A 15,631-nucleotide genomic window follows, 5' to 3' on the forward strand; every position below is an offset into this window, starting at 1 on the left:
GCACGCACGCACACACACACGTGTGTGTGTGTGTGTGTGTGTGTGTGTGTGTGTGTGTGTGTGTGTGTGTGTGTGTGTGTGTGTGTGTGTGTGTGTGTGTGTGTGTGTGTGTGTGTGTGTGTGTGTAAAAAAAAAATAACTAAAAAAATATGTTTTGCCGTTATTGGTTATTAGCATATAGGCCTACTGTCTATTAGCCACCACGCGCCCCCTGCTGGCAGCAACTTTGCACACACAGCGCATGCGCCAATCGTCCACGTAATATTTCAGGAAGTAGACGCACCGGTTCACACGTGTGAAGAAGGCAAAACATCGAACCGGATTTTACTATTTTGAAGCTGCGGATGTTTTTTATCTTGTAAGGGAGATGGCACATTTTTTGATAAGCACCCTATTGTCCCACTATCCCGATCCCGAGAGTTTGATCAATAATTTGTGCTGGGCAAGCTCATCACGCCCCGAAATAGAGGAGATTGAAGCTTTAACTGTTTTGATCAAGCAGCTTTCCAATAAATCACAAGAGGAGCGCTTTATTTGTAAGGTGAAGTCAGTTATATGGGATCAATGCATGCCGCTACTGAAAATGATCTCCAGTGCAGAAGATGGAGGTAAGGATTTGCTCAGCTCTGTCTGTGGACTCTTTGCAGTCTGTGTCAGTACCTGTCAGGCTGACGATGTACCTGAGCAGGTAAGTCATGGTCTTCTGCAAGTGCTGATGACGAGAGATGATGGCAACAATGAAACCGGCAGGTTAGACGTAGATGTTGCCATTGAAGTCACTGCAGTGCTGTTATCTAGCATCTCATATGACGGAGACATCATCTCCAGGACTCTATCCTGCACACTTTGCTGTGTCAAAGATCTATCTGACTCCATAGTTTCAAAAATCATAGTGCGGGTCTGATTCACCATACTCAAGTCCTGCCATAAAGAGGCTGAATCAGAGGTCCTACATCAGATATGGGAGGATTTGCTGTCTTGGCATCAGAGAGATCGGACAGAATCAGTGTCAGCTCGGGTTCTGTTGTGTCTCACTGCTCTCTCTGACCACCTCTACTCCCCGGAAACCTCTCAGTCAGGACCGGCCAGATCCTAGAAGATCTCAAAGGTTTTTTAGGGCAATTCAGGCCGGATTGACTCACAAGGACAGTGTGACCCGCAAACGGGCGCTTTATCTGCTCACCAGGTGTGTGGCACTGGCAGAGATCAAGAAAGAAGATGTGTTTACCAGCGTGGAACCCCACACAGGTAGGATGATCTTCAGGATCTGTCTGTGCAACATGTTCATGACTTCTAACGTTGTTCACACGTGTCTTGGATCTCTGCAGATGAAATCCTGTTCAGATGGATGCCAGAACAACAGCAGTTATTGAGAGAATTCTGGGAAGATTTTGCTCTAGTGTTAGAGACTCTAGAGGAGAATCAGGTAGGAATACTTTATTTAGAGTTTTAGAATCTTGAAACCCAAATGGCCTAAACTACCATACTAGTCATACTACTTCTGCCTATTTATATACGAAAAAAAAAAAGTAGGGCGGGACTTGATTTTGTCCGGTAATTGATTGGATGGTTGTGGTTTGCAATTTCTGTGATGTCATTTGAGTGACAGGCTGTCCCGCCCTCGTGGCTGTAAACACATCATCAGAGAAAAGAAAATATATTTTGATTATTTGATTCAAATTTCATATTAACTGGCCAACAATCTGAATATTTGTCGGATTATGGAAATTAAATATTTTTTAACTGCATTTTATGTTCACTTTAATAATTCGATTTTATGCTAATATATATTTAACCTCTCTATTTGTGTCTTATGCTGTTTATTTATCTTTTTTTTTAAAGATTCACGTGATTCGACCTGTACTCAACAGGATTGACGTGCTTGTTGAGACAGCGGCAAAAGATATTCAAGGTTTGTCATGTTTCTTACGTGGCAGCACAATATTAGTTTTACTCTAATTTGTCTTAAATCTGTTCCCCGACTCTCTCCATAATCAGGTGGGCTGTTTTCTCCGTCCTGGCTGCTGTGTGTGTATCAGCGCATGTTTCACAGTGAGAACAAGGCAGTAATGAAAGAAGGAGTCAATCACCTGTTAGAGCTGAAAGCACTGCGTCGTTCTGCGTTTGCTTTGGCATTCTCACAGGTATCCATCCATCCTTGAATCTTAAAGGCATAGTTCACCCAAAAATAAAAATTCTTTCATTAATTACTCACTTTCATGTCGTTCCAAAACCGTGAGAAGATCTTCAGAAGATCTTTTTGATGAACTCTGAGAGCTTTCTGTCCTCTCCATTGACAGCTTTGCAACTATGACTTTGATGCTTCAAAAAGTTCATAAAGATATTGTAAAACTAATCCATTTGAATTGAGTGGTTTAGTCAATATTTTCTTAAGAGACTCGATCGCTTTATATGATGAAGATTTATTTTAGTCTTTTATTCACATTTAAACATTGATTAGCGAACATAGAAGCTCAACCATACATGCTTGATGCGCGAGAACAAACCTCATTAGTTCTTGATAAAGCTCAAACGTGCTGCGTAACACGAGAATGAACCTCATTGGTTCTTGATAAAGCTCAAACGTGCTGCGTAACACGAGAATGAACCTCATTGGTTCTTGCTGAAGCTCAAATGTGCTGCGTAACTCGAGAATTAACCTCATTGGTTCTTGCGGAAGCTCAAACATGATGCGTAACACGAGAATGAACCTCATTGTTTCTCGCATGCCAAATGAACATATTTGAGCTTCCATTTACCACATTCTGATGTGTGATTTGGTGAATGTTTATTTGTCAGTACAAGTCTAAATTCAATCTGTTCATCATATAAAGCGATCATGTCTCTTCAGAAAATTTGGACTAAACCGCTCAATTCATATGGATTAGTTTAATGATCTCTTTATGAACTTTTTGAAGCGTCAAAGTGGTAGTTGTCAATAGAGGAACAGAAAGCTCTCAGATTGCATCAAAAAGATGAAGAAGAATGAAAATCTTACAGGTTTGGAACTGCATGATGGTAATTAATGAAAGAATTTCCTTTTTTTGGTCAACTATCCTTTTAACCCTGTAAAATCTGACTTGAATCTGAATTAATAGTCTGAAAAATCTGTTTTTTGAAATAGAACAGTATAGCATACCTTTAGACACATTTTTTTTTTTAACTTTAAAAAAAGTTTACATATTGATTTTTTTTCTTTTCTTTTTTTCATATTTGATACATCAGACTTTTACATCAGGCTCATCTAGTATGATATGGGAGAATTTTGAGCTCACACTTGAGAAGGAAAAAAACATTGTGGGGGAAAACATTCAATTCAATGCAATGCATATACTTTCATTAAAAGACTGATGTATCATATTTGACTCACATTTTAGCATGATTTTTATCAAAATGATGCATGGATAATCATGCAAACCAAAGTTGCTTCAGTCAGTAAAATTCAGTCAATATTCGGTATATATTTAATATATCACTAACAATATAAAATAGGGGTGGAACGGTACACAGAAGTCACGGTTCGGTTCATACCTCGGTTCAGACATCACGGTTGGGTACGAGCTCGGTACAATGGAGGGAAAAGCAAAACAAAAATGCAGAAGGCTTGTGCATGTCTCAGGCTGTACCACCAAAGGAAAATAAATGACTTAAGCCTTGTATTTTTTAAATAAGTTTTATTAATAAAGTAAAGTCATAGAACCAGTTTATTTGTAGTGCACTGACAATAGTTTTATATAATTAGTTTATTAATTAAATTAATAAAAAGACCAAAAGACCTAGAGATATGTTTGGTAATTGTACCTGAATGAATTGAAAATTTATTTGCTACATTTCAGATTAATATATGTTTTCCTTCAAATTTTAATTAACAGTAACTTAAAACACACGGAGTATGTTTTTATGTTTCCACTGTTCGATCGCGCCCGCACCTCACACAGGCGCACACACACACACACACACACAAATATAAGTAAACACTTTGCGACTTTTCGATCGTGCCCGCGCCTCTCTCTCTCTCATTCATATATATATGAATATATATAGATTAGGTGTCCCTAAAGAACCCGCGTATCTAACAGTAGTTCCGCATTACATTAATTAATTTGCACGCGAGTTTTATTTATTTTTATACCGTGTATTCTCCGTGTAGGGTAGACTGGGTACAGTTGAGACATAGGTACAGTTGAGACACCTTTAATAACTTGCGTTCGCAGCAAGCACAAGTTGTGATTTTTGCTGTGCACATGCGTATTAGTGTCCTCTTTGTTTGTGGGAAATTTGAACAGTGGACGCATCTCCGATCCGAAAATATCGGGTAAAGTTTTTTTTTCTAAAGTAGGACGTTCACTTCACCATGCACTCTCCACAATGAATAGCTTATTATCCCTATATGACTGTTAAACATAACTGGTATCACCACAAACTTTATTCTGTGCCCTAAAAACTGGCATATTTCATGGTATTGTGTCATGCAAGGTAATTGCAAAATCTAGAGAAATGTGCGAGGTGGCCAGCGGGGTACCACACGTGTACCAACTGTACCCCCGATAGAGCTCTATTAGGAAACACACTGTTTAATTGTTCAGTGTTATGATAACAGGTTAAAGGTCGTAATTAGCCAGCATAGGACGCAAATGAAAATAAAATTTGATATTTGTGATATTTAAACTGTGTATTATTAATAAATATTGTTTAATATCTTGTTCCTGCTTTATACATTTTAACCAGTGCTAATTTAAATAAAATGAATGAATATAAATGGTTGAATAAACAAAAATGTTGCCCAATTGTTATTTTCTTTATTTGTCTTTATTTTTTATATTTACAATGAATGGTAAGTTATCTTTACATCATTAAAAATGGGTGTCTCAACTGTACCATGCACTGTCTCAACTGTACCACATATGGGTACAGTTGAGACAAGGTTGAGACAAAAAGCACCTTATTTTTATTAGGTAATTGTGGAAAATATAAACTACTTGTGGGTATTATTGATTGATAATATCTTTGTCTACAAGCTAATGAAATGTCATGTGGCATGCCATGTGGAAATTCACTTCTTTTCAGTATCTATTTTTTGTGTGAAAAATCAAAACGCAAAAAGTGTCTCAACTGTACCCAGTCTACCCTAAATTTAAGCACCGAATCATGACGCCCGTACCGTTTCAGTTCAATACAAATACATGTACCATTCCACCCCTAAAAGCTACTGGGGTGGACAAACCAGAAAGAATTAAACAATTTATCACTGATATGGAATAAGAAAGCATGATTACAAAGTCTAACATCAGCCTTTTTTGAACTGTCATTATGAAATGTATTATAATGTATAATTATAATTTTACAATAGCTCGAATTAATATGAAATAATGTTATAATATTTTCTAAATACTGTATGCGCTAAACAATGATGTACATAAAAAAAACCCTCCTGATTTAATTTTAATCTAATAGGCTCTATGCACACGGACATTCCCCGCTTCTGATTTGCAGACACACTGAGGGGGCGGGGCATTACGTAAACAACGACAAACGAAATGGCCAATCATTTCGCAAGAACGCGAGTATTTTGCATATGTCTCAGAATGCTTGTCACAACAGTAGTAAACCTTCTTAAAATGTACGTTTTTATTATTTATTTTTTATGTGCCCAAGATTTCTCATAAACAGCTCTGCTATATAACCTACCATCACATTGATAGCCAGTATCCGAACTATAAATATAGGTTGTCCTCACAGTGAAGTTGTGATGTCTAGGCACTAAAAAAATCAAACCTGACAGTCTGTATATTGGAGAGACAAATTAATGAGCGTTTTTAATTTTTGTGTTTTATGCACTTACATTTATAAATGTTTTCAATTATTTAAAATATCTTTATGAACTGTCATAAAACGGATTTACTGCTAAAGGCATGAAATTAGGAGAGATCAACTGATCATCTGATCGTTTTTTTCACCTTGCCTGGGAAAACAAGCGGTGTTGCGAGGGCGTCGCTCTCTATTTGGGCGCACTTTTCGCACATCTACATTTTAAATAACGAACGTGAGAACGGCCCCTAAAGCAGCTCAGACGAAGTCGGTTATCGCCGATATGCAATATCATAGCAGCACCAAAGTAGAGTTAACATTAGGCAATTATTTCACAACCTTCATTATATGCACTTCGAAAAATTACCGAGGACCTCAATGGTGGGTCAACCCTGCCTACATCCGCTCTATAAAAGTCCTGCGATAGACAGTAATTCTATAAAGCTAAAAATGTATAAACTATCAATCATATGATAGAAGGTTAGAGGTAGATTGAGCACAAAAGGTTGTTCAGCAAAGTTTTGATAATGTTGATAATTTAGAGGCCTTAGAAACTCGTAAATCAAATATGATACAGTAGGCTTTATAGGTTTAGGATAGTGGGATCTTATGCCTTATGAGATAGTCATAACCCAGAAATATGTCACATTATGCAAGTAAAATAGTTTGTGAAAGCATTTATTGATAATGAATGTTTTTCTGGTTGTCAGTTTGTTATCGGCCCTCTCATGGATGTTCTTGCAGAGAGCGCCCTCTATCACAGGTAATTGTCCCCTGGTGTTAAAATTCATACTAGGTGAAGTTTTATTACATAAAACAATTAGTTTGGTCTCTATCTTTGAATGTTTTTAAGCTGTTTGTTTCCACAGGGCACCACAGCAGAACATCAGAGATTGTCCAGAGCTGGGAGTGAAACTCCAAATCTTTATGGTGAATTTCTTCAGCAGTTTGCCAGAAGAGAACAGAGGTAAAGAGGGTTTTGGTCTCTGTTTTAGGCTATTAAATAAATCCATCAGAAAGAGTTCAGGATATTTTGAGTTGGTCTAAATCCTGCAATTCCACATCCAGAAATAATTGTTGTTATTGTGTTCAGGTTAGACATGTGCCGGTATTCGGTAATGCGATAAATCGCGGTAATGAATATGCACGATATTGTTATCGCGGGCACTTCAAAATACCGTGAAAAATAATAGATCCGAATTTAGATTTTTAGAACGCGCATTAGCTTATTTTCCATCAACCGCTTAAACAAACTGCGCAAAACACGTGCGCATTCTGATGTAAACAATCGCCACGTGTATAAGCATGCGGCCGGTGCGCACTTCTAGTCTAATGTAAACAGTCCTCACATGGAGAAGCAGCATGGCGGAAGGAGGAACGCCGCCGCCGATCTATCGGGATCCATCCCGCTTCTAAAAGCAGAGCTGCCAACTCGACGCATTCAGCGCGAGACTCCTCATACGCTCACGCCACACATCCGTTTTCTCCTATGGTTTTCTCACGCAGAGAAAAATCGCGGAGCAAAGAGGACACGAATACCGTCAAACAAGACAGAGCAGGTTACTTTTGATATGAAACAGGAGAACAATTGTGTCACAGAACGTTACATTTAAACTATTTAATGACCAGCAGCATGTTAGATGACTAAAACATATAGATAAAGAGGAGTATTTTGCTGAATATGTGCACTGCACTTTACATATTATATTTTTACTTGTGTCATTACATAATTGTTATTATAATGAAAACCACATTATATTTGATTTAATTAGTTATTTGTAACCTTTAAAAATACCAGCTGATAGGGTTCTATATGGTTACATAGCATTATGTGAGATATTTTTTTTCATGAGAAAAAAATAACGTGGGCTATCTACTGTAGCCTTCCTAATATTTATCCAAAATAAGTCAATATTGAATCAAGATTTAAATCAAATCCCAAGTATTGAATTGAAATCGTTAAATTTGTGTTAAGCAATACAAACAGTAGCCTACCAGTCATTGTACCATGTAATCATTGTAACATGTTGTCACTAAACTTAATAAAATTCAGTTTAGTTACCAAATGTTTTGACAATCACAATTACACCTTGTGATGCAAGTTTTATTTTATTTTTTACATCCCCCCCAAATCCATCTGTTTCTCATGTGCAATTCAAATACCGTGATAATACCGTATACCGTGATAAAAGATCACTCAATTAATCGCAGCATGAAAATGTGATACCGGCACATGCCTAGTTCAGGTTCAGTGTTGCTGCAGCTCATTCAGCGTTTGGGTTCACGGCAATGGTGCGCAGTCCCGCTGCTCTTTCTGTCCCAGGCCCTGTCCTGTCTGTCCCCTTGTCCTTTACTGGGATCTGATGGACTCCACGCGTTCAGGTACAAACTACTAGCTGCTGGAATCATGAAATCCTGCAAATTGGAGAAATATAGAGAGAGTTAAAGGAAAGGTTCTCCCAAAAATGAAAATTTAGACATCATTTACTCACCCTAATGTCTTTCCAAACCCGGTAGACTTCTGTTCATCTTCGAAACACAAATAAAGATATTTTTTAATGAAACCTGAGAGAGTTCTGGCACTCCATTAAAAGACTTTTCACCCAAAACTCTGATGATTCGAAACCGAAAATCGTACAATAAATACTTGTGAATCAAGAGTTTTAAACCAAGTCTTTTGAATAGACACGGCAGACTGTAACAAAAAAAGATGTTTGTAATTCACATGATCTGCTCATTGTATTTTCATGTTTGTGTTTTTTTCAGAGAAGTTCTGCGCTGTACTATGATCACTCACCAGGTTCTTTTGAGAGGAGCTTCACAGTGTTTTCTGCTCCATGCCGCTCTCTGCCTGACAGATGTGGTACTGTACAGTTGCTTTTTTCCTTCAGATCCTTAACACAGTTAAGTCTGATATTAAATAATAGTCAGAATTATCTCTTTAAATGGAGCAGCTTACCTTTAGACAACAATTTTTTTTAATCATATTTGATTGTACATCTGGATTTTATGGCCCTGTAGTATGACACAGTGAGAATATGTAGTTCGCACTCAAGGAGAGAAAAAAAAACACCTAATTTTTATTTTTATTTAGGCCCAAAGTGAGCAGAAAAAATGCAATTAGGTACAGATGTCGTTATTTATATGTCCAAAATGTAAGATGAAATTCTGGTAGCATTTATGTAAATGTCTTTGTAAGATTATATTTAAATGCTTAGTTTTATGCTTAAGTTTTCATTGTAGGGGGGAAAACATGTAATGCAATGCAATATAATGATGATTGAGAGATACACATTTCTTAAAAGCCTGTTGAATCATATTTAATACTCACATATTATCATGTGACGTATATAAATAATGCATTCATGGATAACCTGTGATGCGTGGATAATCAGTTGCTTCAGTCCAGTAAATGTTCATCTTGAAATATTACTAACAATATAAAGTTTGTGTTTATAGTTAAAACACATGTACCACATTTTATAATTATTCTAAAAGGCTTTTTACTTGGTAAAAAGTAAAGTTTTGATTATGTTGACAGTTTAGAGGCTTTAGAAATTCTCATATTAAATATAATACTATAAGCTTTATAGGGTTAGTAATAGTTGACTTGTTTTCATCATAAACTCACCCTCACTTTGTTCCAATCCCACATGACTTTCTTTTACCATACAATAGCTGAGGTGAGGCAAACTGACATTTAAATAACTCTGTACATCTTGTGCCTCCACATGTTGAAACATGGCTCAATGCCATTAGTTATGAAACATGCACACAACTTCCTTAATGTCATTTCTTAGCAAAGTCATTTAATAGTTAATTTAATGATCAAACAGAACAGATATCTGAATGATTTTCTTGTTTTGGCAGTCCACTGTGTCTCTAGATGAGATTTTTGGTTTCCTTGCACATTTTCGAGCTGATGAGAGTCTATGTCGGGGTACAGCACTTTGGGAGGAGGTAAACTCAAAGTCTAACTAAACCAGAATTTATAAGTCATGCACTAAATGCAAAGTATTTGTATCTTAACTAATATTCACAACGTACTAAAGCTCAAACTTTGCTCCCATCACAGCTGTGTAATTGGCTCCAGACTAATGAAGGCCGTTTTCTTCTGACTGACGGGGATTTAGGCTCTTCTGAACTTTGCACTGCAACTTCAGATTGTAAAAGTGTCTCTATATTCAGCTACGTCCAGCAGCGACTCAAGACCTTTCTCGCAGTTCCAGCCAACTCAGGTGAGAGACAGTACAACATTTTGGCCGAATAGGACATTTCTACATCGACATCCTTTGTCAATCCTGTAACAACATTCCTGTCTATGCTCATTCACACTAAAAGGATGACAACTATAACGATAACGGCACAGAGGACCGATATCGTTGGAATCCAACCCTCTACAATGCGAGTTAATTCAATAGTGTGAGAATTTTTATGTGCGTGCTTCCAGAAAGCCGCTTCTCAGACTCCGTGTGGATGCCCTTCTTGCGCTTGATCGGACATATTCACACAAAATTACGTCAAAAAATGCTGGTCTTGGCGAGTATCCTAGTAAACATAGTCTGTTATATCTTAAGTGAGCAAATTGTTCACCTATAAAACGCAGGTGTAACAGTATTTTGGATCCTTGCAGCTCTTAAAGTGACAGCAGCTTAATAAACCAGTTGCTGTCTTTATTTAATGTAAATCAAACAACAAAGGACACAGAAATTCTCACTCATTGCTCTTCTTGACTGAATAACTTTTGTAACTTTAATAAGGATTAATCTATATTTAATTTATACAATGAAGACTATGCAGTGCTATTTTACATTTGATTATTCATTTTCTCTACATGAAAATTACTGTTAGACTTACCTGAAAAATATGAAAAGCTGTGTTTATTTTATTTGTATGTTTGTCTTTGCTCAATTGTATTTGTGCTAATAGTTTTTGCTGTAACAACCTTATTTATTAAGGTTATGGGTCCAAAACAACGAAGACTATAACTAGGCCTATTTTATTTATTTATTACTTTTTTGTGGTGGGGCCAGTAAAACATAATTTTTCAGCGCTGAGCCCTGAAATTACTTTTAATTTCATAATTTTCATAAACTTTTTTTCATTTCAGTGAACAAACCATAAATAAACCCATTGTAATGTCACATTTAGCTATGCCTTTAAAATAGTATGTTGTATATACAGTCAAACCGAAATTTATTCAGACACCTTCAACATTTCTCACATTATCACAGTTTATTCGCTATAGTTTAGAAAATGGAAATAAAATGTGATAAGAACTCAGAGTTATCAAATCAGTTGATATTTCACTGGTTTTGGTCATCCTTCTGTTAGACTGTCTCACAAATAAATTATGTTTAATAGCTGTCAGCTGTTAAATTTAAGTACACAATTAGATAATACCAATTTAGCTCAACCAATTACCAAGCAATGCTTAATTTTGTTCAGTCTGTGGTGTAAAAAGGTCACATTAGCAATTAAAGAAAAAACACTTAAAGGTAGGGTAGGTAATCCTGTTCAGAAACACTTTTTTTTATACTGGGTGAAATGGTCCTTCCATCCTGATAGTAGTCAATACATTATGTGTTTAGAAAAAGGAATGAAAAAAATCAGACCTCTGTAGCAGCTGCAGGACAGTAAAAACTCTGACCAATCACTGCCATTCGGTGCGAATGTAAAGAACCAATCAGATGCCTTCATGTCTCGTGCCCGCCCCGAGCCCCACTGCGCGCGCTGCCCGGCGTGCACTCATCACATGTCACCGTTCCCGGAAATATTCAGCTCAAAGCACCTGCATATGCAGTCAGCGAAGGCAAACAAGGCAAAAACTACTTCCTCGGACCCTGCCCGCGCTCTTGAACGACCTCCTTTGCTTCGCCCTCAACCCCGGACCTGTCCTCGAACCGACGATGCGGTACTTGTCTCCGGACTCGGAGTGTACGTTAGTCTTCATTAGAGTCAACAATGTTTTCATCATGGAAACTCTTACATGCAAAACACCGTATATGTTATGAATCTTACACGAAATTCATCTTCATCACAGTGTAACTGATGGTAATGGAAAAACGTGTATCAATGCAACCTGTTTTTAGTTTTGCCTTATAAATATAGCTCGTTACCGAATGAAACTTTACCATTATCGATATGCTAGCTTGATAGTGAGTACTCAAAGAAATCTTATTTGTTTATATTCATAGTGATAAAGTTAGGTATTTTATTACATGTGATTCTGACATGATGTCACTGTATGTACTGCGCTCCTTCCTCTCCACTCGTCTCAGGTAATAAATGCGTCTTGTTCCAGCCTGAGCGTTTGGCGTCGCGCGTTCATGTGTTTTGGGGGCGTGGCTTTGGAAGGAGCTCAGAAGGGAGGGGGTGGAGTGAATGGAAATAATGAGCTGTGTTTATTGCAGATTAAAAGGTCTACAGTCACTCGATTTTTATATTTTCTTTTTCAGAGTACTTACATTTTAATTATGTATTGATATATACAGACAGTTTAAACAAATTTGGAATGTTTTTTTTTTAGAAAAATGATTACCTACCCTACCTTTAAAGGTACAATATGTAAGAATTTTGCATTAAAATATCCCAAAATCTCAAGGCCAGTGTTATATATTTTGTTAAGTTGATTACTTACAATATCCCAAATGTTTCCAACTATTTTTAAATCGTGAGAAAATTGCGATTTTAACCAAGGAAACGGTGCGTTAGAGTAGGGGGGAGCTGGGAGTCGCCAGTCAATTGCGTCATATCCGCGTTACCCTCGGTTTCCGCTCGTACTGCGTGGAGTCCTGGACAAATGCGGAAGTTGTAGTTGTAGCGTCTATCAAGCTACAAACTTTAGCTTGTTTCTTGCAGTCGTTATGGGACACAATTATACTTTACCGATTGCAGCTGGTTCTGTCGACAAAGCATGCTTAATTTTATATTTTCCAAATGTAGCATTCGGTAATAGTTATGTTTATGTAAGGAAAGTATTATTGCTTTAGATTTGTGTTTAGTTTATTGACATTGTTTATCACGTCTGGTGTTTATGGCCATGTAAATAAATATAGCATGTGTTATACACAAAGATTAATCAGTATTTTGGCAAATGATGTGGGCATGTTCGAATGTATTTTTACAACAATTGTTTAGAACATGTAAAACTGCGCAGCGTTATCACAACAATGAATTCAACAAATACAGTAACATCTATGAAGTATTAAACCTTACTTTTCTTGCGGTTAATTCATTTTAATGAAATAATAGTGTGATGAGGTTTAAGAGTCAGGAAGGAAGAAGACGGGTCGGCGTGACTGGGACTCGTACTTTATTAAAATAAAGCAAAACAAACAAAAGCCGCGCACAACGCTCATTCACCGTGGCAACCGCGACGGCACAAAACAGTTCAAAAATGAGAGCTTGGATCCACCGGTTTTCTTCCTCTGCGTCCAATTTTCTCTCCAGTCTCTCTATCGTTCCAGCGCGGCTTATAAGCGGTCTCTCCACGCCGATCACTGCATTTGCACTTGACCTACTTGCTCGTCTCTTTTCTCTCCCATCACAGACCGCGCTGAACCACGCCCCCCTCGCCACAAAAAGCATGTCATTAAACGCAACATTTATAAAAACAGAACTTAACCTCATCCATGAACATGATTTTTCGATTCCCGTCTGACTGATTTACATCCACGGTGGAGTTTAAAACGACAGTTCCCATCATTCCACGCTCCTTCACATCGTCATCAAGCTACGCCGTTGTTGTTGTTTGGAATGTAGCGCCCTCTAGCGGCAAAAATTCTTGCATATTGTACCTTTAAGCAAAACATGGTCAGGTCAAAGTGTCTGAATCATTTTTGGTCCCACATTTTTATACATTTTACTGGTAGTCCACTGGTTGAAGAGTTTTTGGGTATAATATGTCACAGTTTACTTTATTTTGCGATCCTCACTTACATAAATGAACTATATTGTCCTGTACCCACTAGTAAAAAAAAAAATATTCGAGTTTAGGCTGTACGTGAGTATAGTTTCTTCTCTTCTGGCAGATCAAAAAGGAAGTCTACCTGATCCAGCTGAGGCCGAGCTGCTGGCGCGGGCCGTACTGCTTACAGCAGACCTGCAGAAGACCAGGAATGAGGAACCTGGTCTAGAACTGCTTCTCCAGCCTCTACTGGATGTCTTACAGAGACTTAGCACTAATGTCTATCTGGTGCTTCACAAGACGGACAAGAGCCTGCAGTTACTCTTGAGCTTGCTGCGGCTGCATCGCAGACGCTCAGATACAGAGCAGGAGAATGGTGTGTGTTGTGTTTGAGAAAAGAAGACAAACATGCTGTGTTTGGACATGCTGAATGGAAGCTGATGTGTTTGGATGTTTGTAGAAGATGTTGTGGCTGTCGCTTTGAAGACGCACATGCTGTCGGTGGGGGATTCAGTGCAGGAGTTTCTGCTGAGGAGGTTGAGTGGGGAACTGAGGGAGGTGAGTGTTTTCACACAGTAACACACAGAATCCTACCGGGAAAAACTAAGCCTGGGTTGTCAAAACTGGTTTATTGCTGATCAAAGGTGGTGTACCAGCACTAATCAGCGGGTCGACCATGTCGAAACCTGTTCCTTCAACCATTTAGACTAGCTGATGACCATCAATTTGAACCACCTAAAACCATGTAAAATAAACTACCATCCGGTTTAGCTGGATTTTCAGGGGATTTTTACACTGTTGTGTCTGTCTTCTCTCTCTAGTTATGTGATGTGGAGAGGTCTGAACTTTATCTCTCAGTATTAAGGGAGCTGGTTCTCACTTACTCCACTGTTTCGTGGTACGGCTCAAATCTGCAGCAGAACTACATCCCAAAACTCACCACTCACTGCTTGAGGATCCTCAATGAACCTTCTGAACAGGTGCAGCACAAACATATTAACTGTTAAATGTGTTCAACATTGATAACAAAAATAAATGTTTCTTGTACACCAAATCAGCATATAAGAATTTCTGTAGGATCATGTGACACTGAAGACTGGAGTAATGATGCTGAAAATTCAGCTTTGACCTCACAGGAATAAATGACATTTGAAATATGTCACAATATTACTGTTTTTACTGTACTTGTCTTGGTGAGCTTAAGAGACTTCTTTCAAAAACATAAAAAAAATCTTTCCAACCCCTAAAATTATCCCTAAAATGCTCTTGTGTATATGCTCTATTTCCCTTCACTTTTAAGTCAAATATAAAGTTAGGCTGTCGTTACAGAAATATTTAATTTAGATTCAAGTATTTAAAAGAACCATAAAGTAAGTCGAGCAGCACAACAGTCTTGTTTAATTTTTTTTCAAAGCAGAGATTCTTTCCCAATTCTTTGAGCTAAACCTCAGTTGTGTTGGTTCATTTTTTTCCCAGTATATTTTCCATATATTTGTTTCAGTGTAATTTTGGATGTTTTTTGAAGTTAGCTCCTAGTTAGCAAATTAGACACCTACTAAAACATTTTGTAAGTGGATGGCAATTTCTGATGGAATGAGATCTAAACTGTGTTTTCCCAGAATCCCTCTGTGCCAGGGCAGGTTCAGAGAACGGTCGGTATGGCCACACTTGCGCTGTTGTGTGATGTGGCTGATCGAGGTGTCCTGAAGTCCCAGTCTGAGGCCATGAGATCACTTTACTCGCTGACTGACTATTTCTACCCTTCATCATCATCATCATCCCAGCATCTCAACCAGACATTACTGAAGCCCACAACTGCGACAGTCAGGTCTGTTCAAGCTCTAAAACAATTTTGGTAGACCTTTGCAATAAGGCTCCATTTGTAATAAGGCTCCATTTGTTAGTTAAAGGGAT

General features: G+C 37.8%; 1 pseudogene across 1 annotated transcript in view; it reads left to right on the forward strand.

Moving 5' to 3' along the window:
* The first annotated feature begins 262 nt into the window (after window positions 1-262).
* LOC309487031 (putative methyltransferase TARBP1) overlaps window positions 263-15,631 on the forward strand; it is a 47,222-nt pseudogene continuing 31,853 nt past the window's right edge. Inside the window, exons 1-14 of the transcript XR_014211715.1 lie at window positions 263-1,248; window positions 1,329-1,426; window positions 1,843-1,912; window positions 1,999-2,144; window positions 6,519-6,571; window positions 6,678-6,775; window positions 8,055-8,190; window positions 8,575-8,671; window positions 9,679-9,768; window positions 9,884-10,046; window positions 13,842-14,093; window positions 14,178-14,275; window positions 14,539-14,697; window positions 15,337-15,545. The product of XR_014211715.1 is annotated as a putative methyltransferase TARBP1 (transcript). The remainder of the gene's footprint in view (window positions 1,249-1,328; window positions 1,427-1,842; window positions 1,913-1,998; window positions 2,145-6,518; window positions 6,572-6,677; window positions 6,776-8,054; window positions 8,191-8,574; window positions 8,672-9,678; window positions 9,769-9,883; window positions 10,047-13,841; window positions 14,094-14,177; window positions 14,276-14,538; window positions 14,698-15,336; window positions 15,546-15,631) is intronic.

Source organism: Leuciscus leuciscus (assembly GCF_965113295.1).
Source record: "Leuciscus leuciscus genome assembly, chromosome: 22".
Lineage (NCBI taxonomy): Eukaryota > Metazoa > Chordata > Actinopteri > Cypriniformes > Leuciscidae > Leuciscus > Leuciscus leuciscus.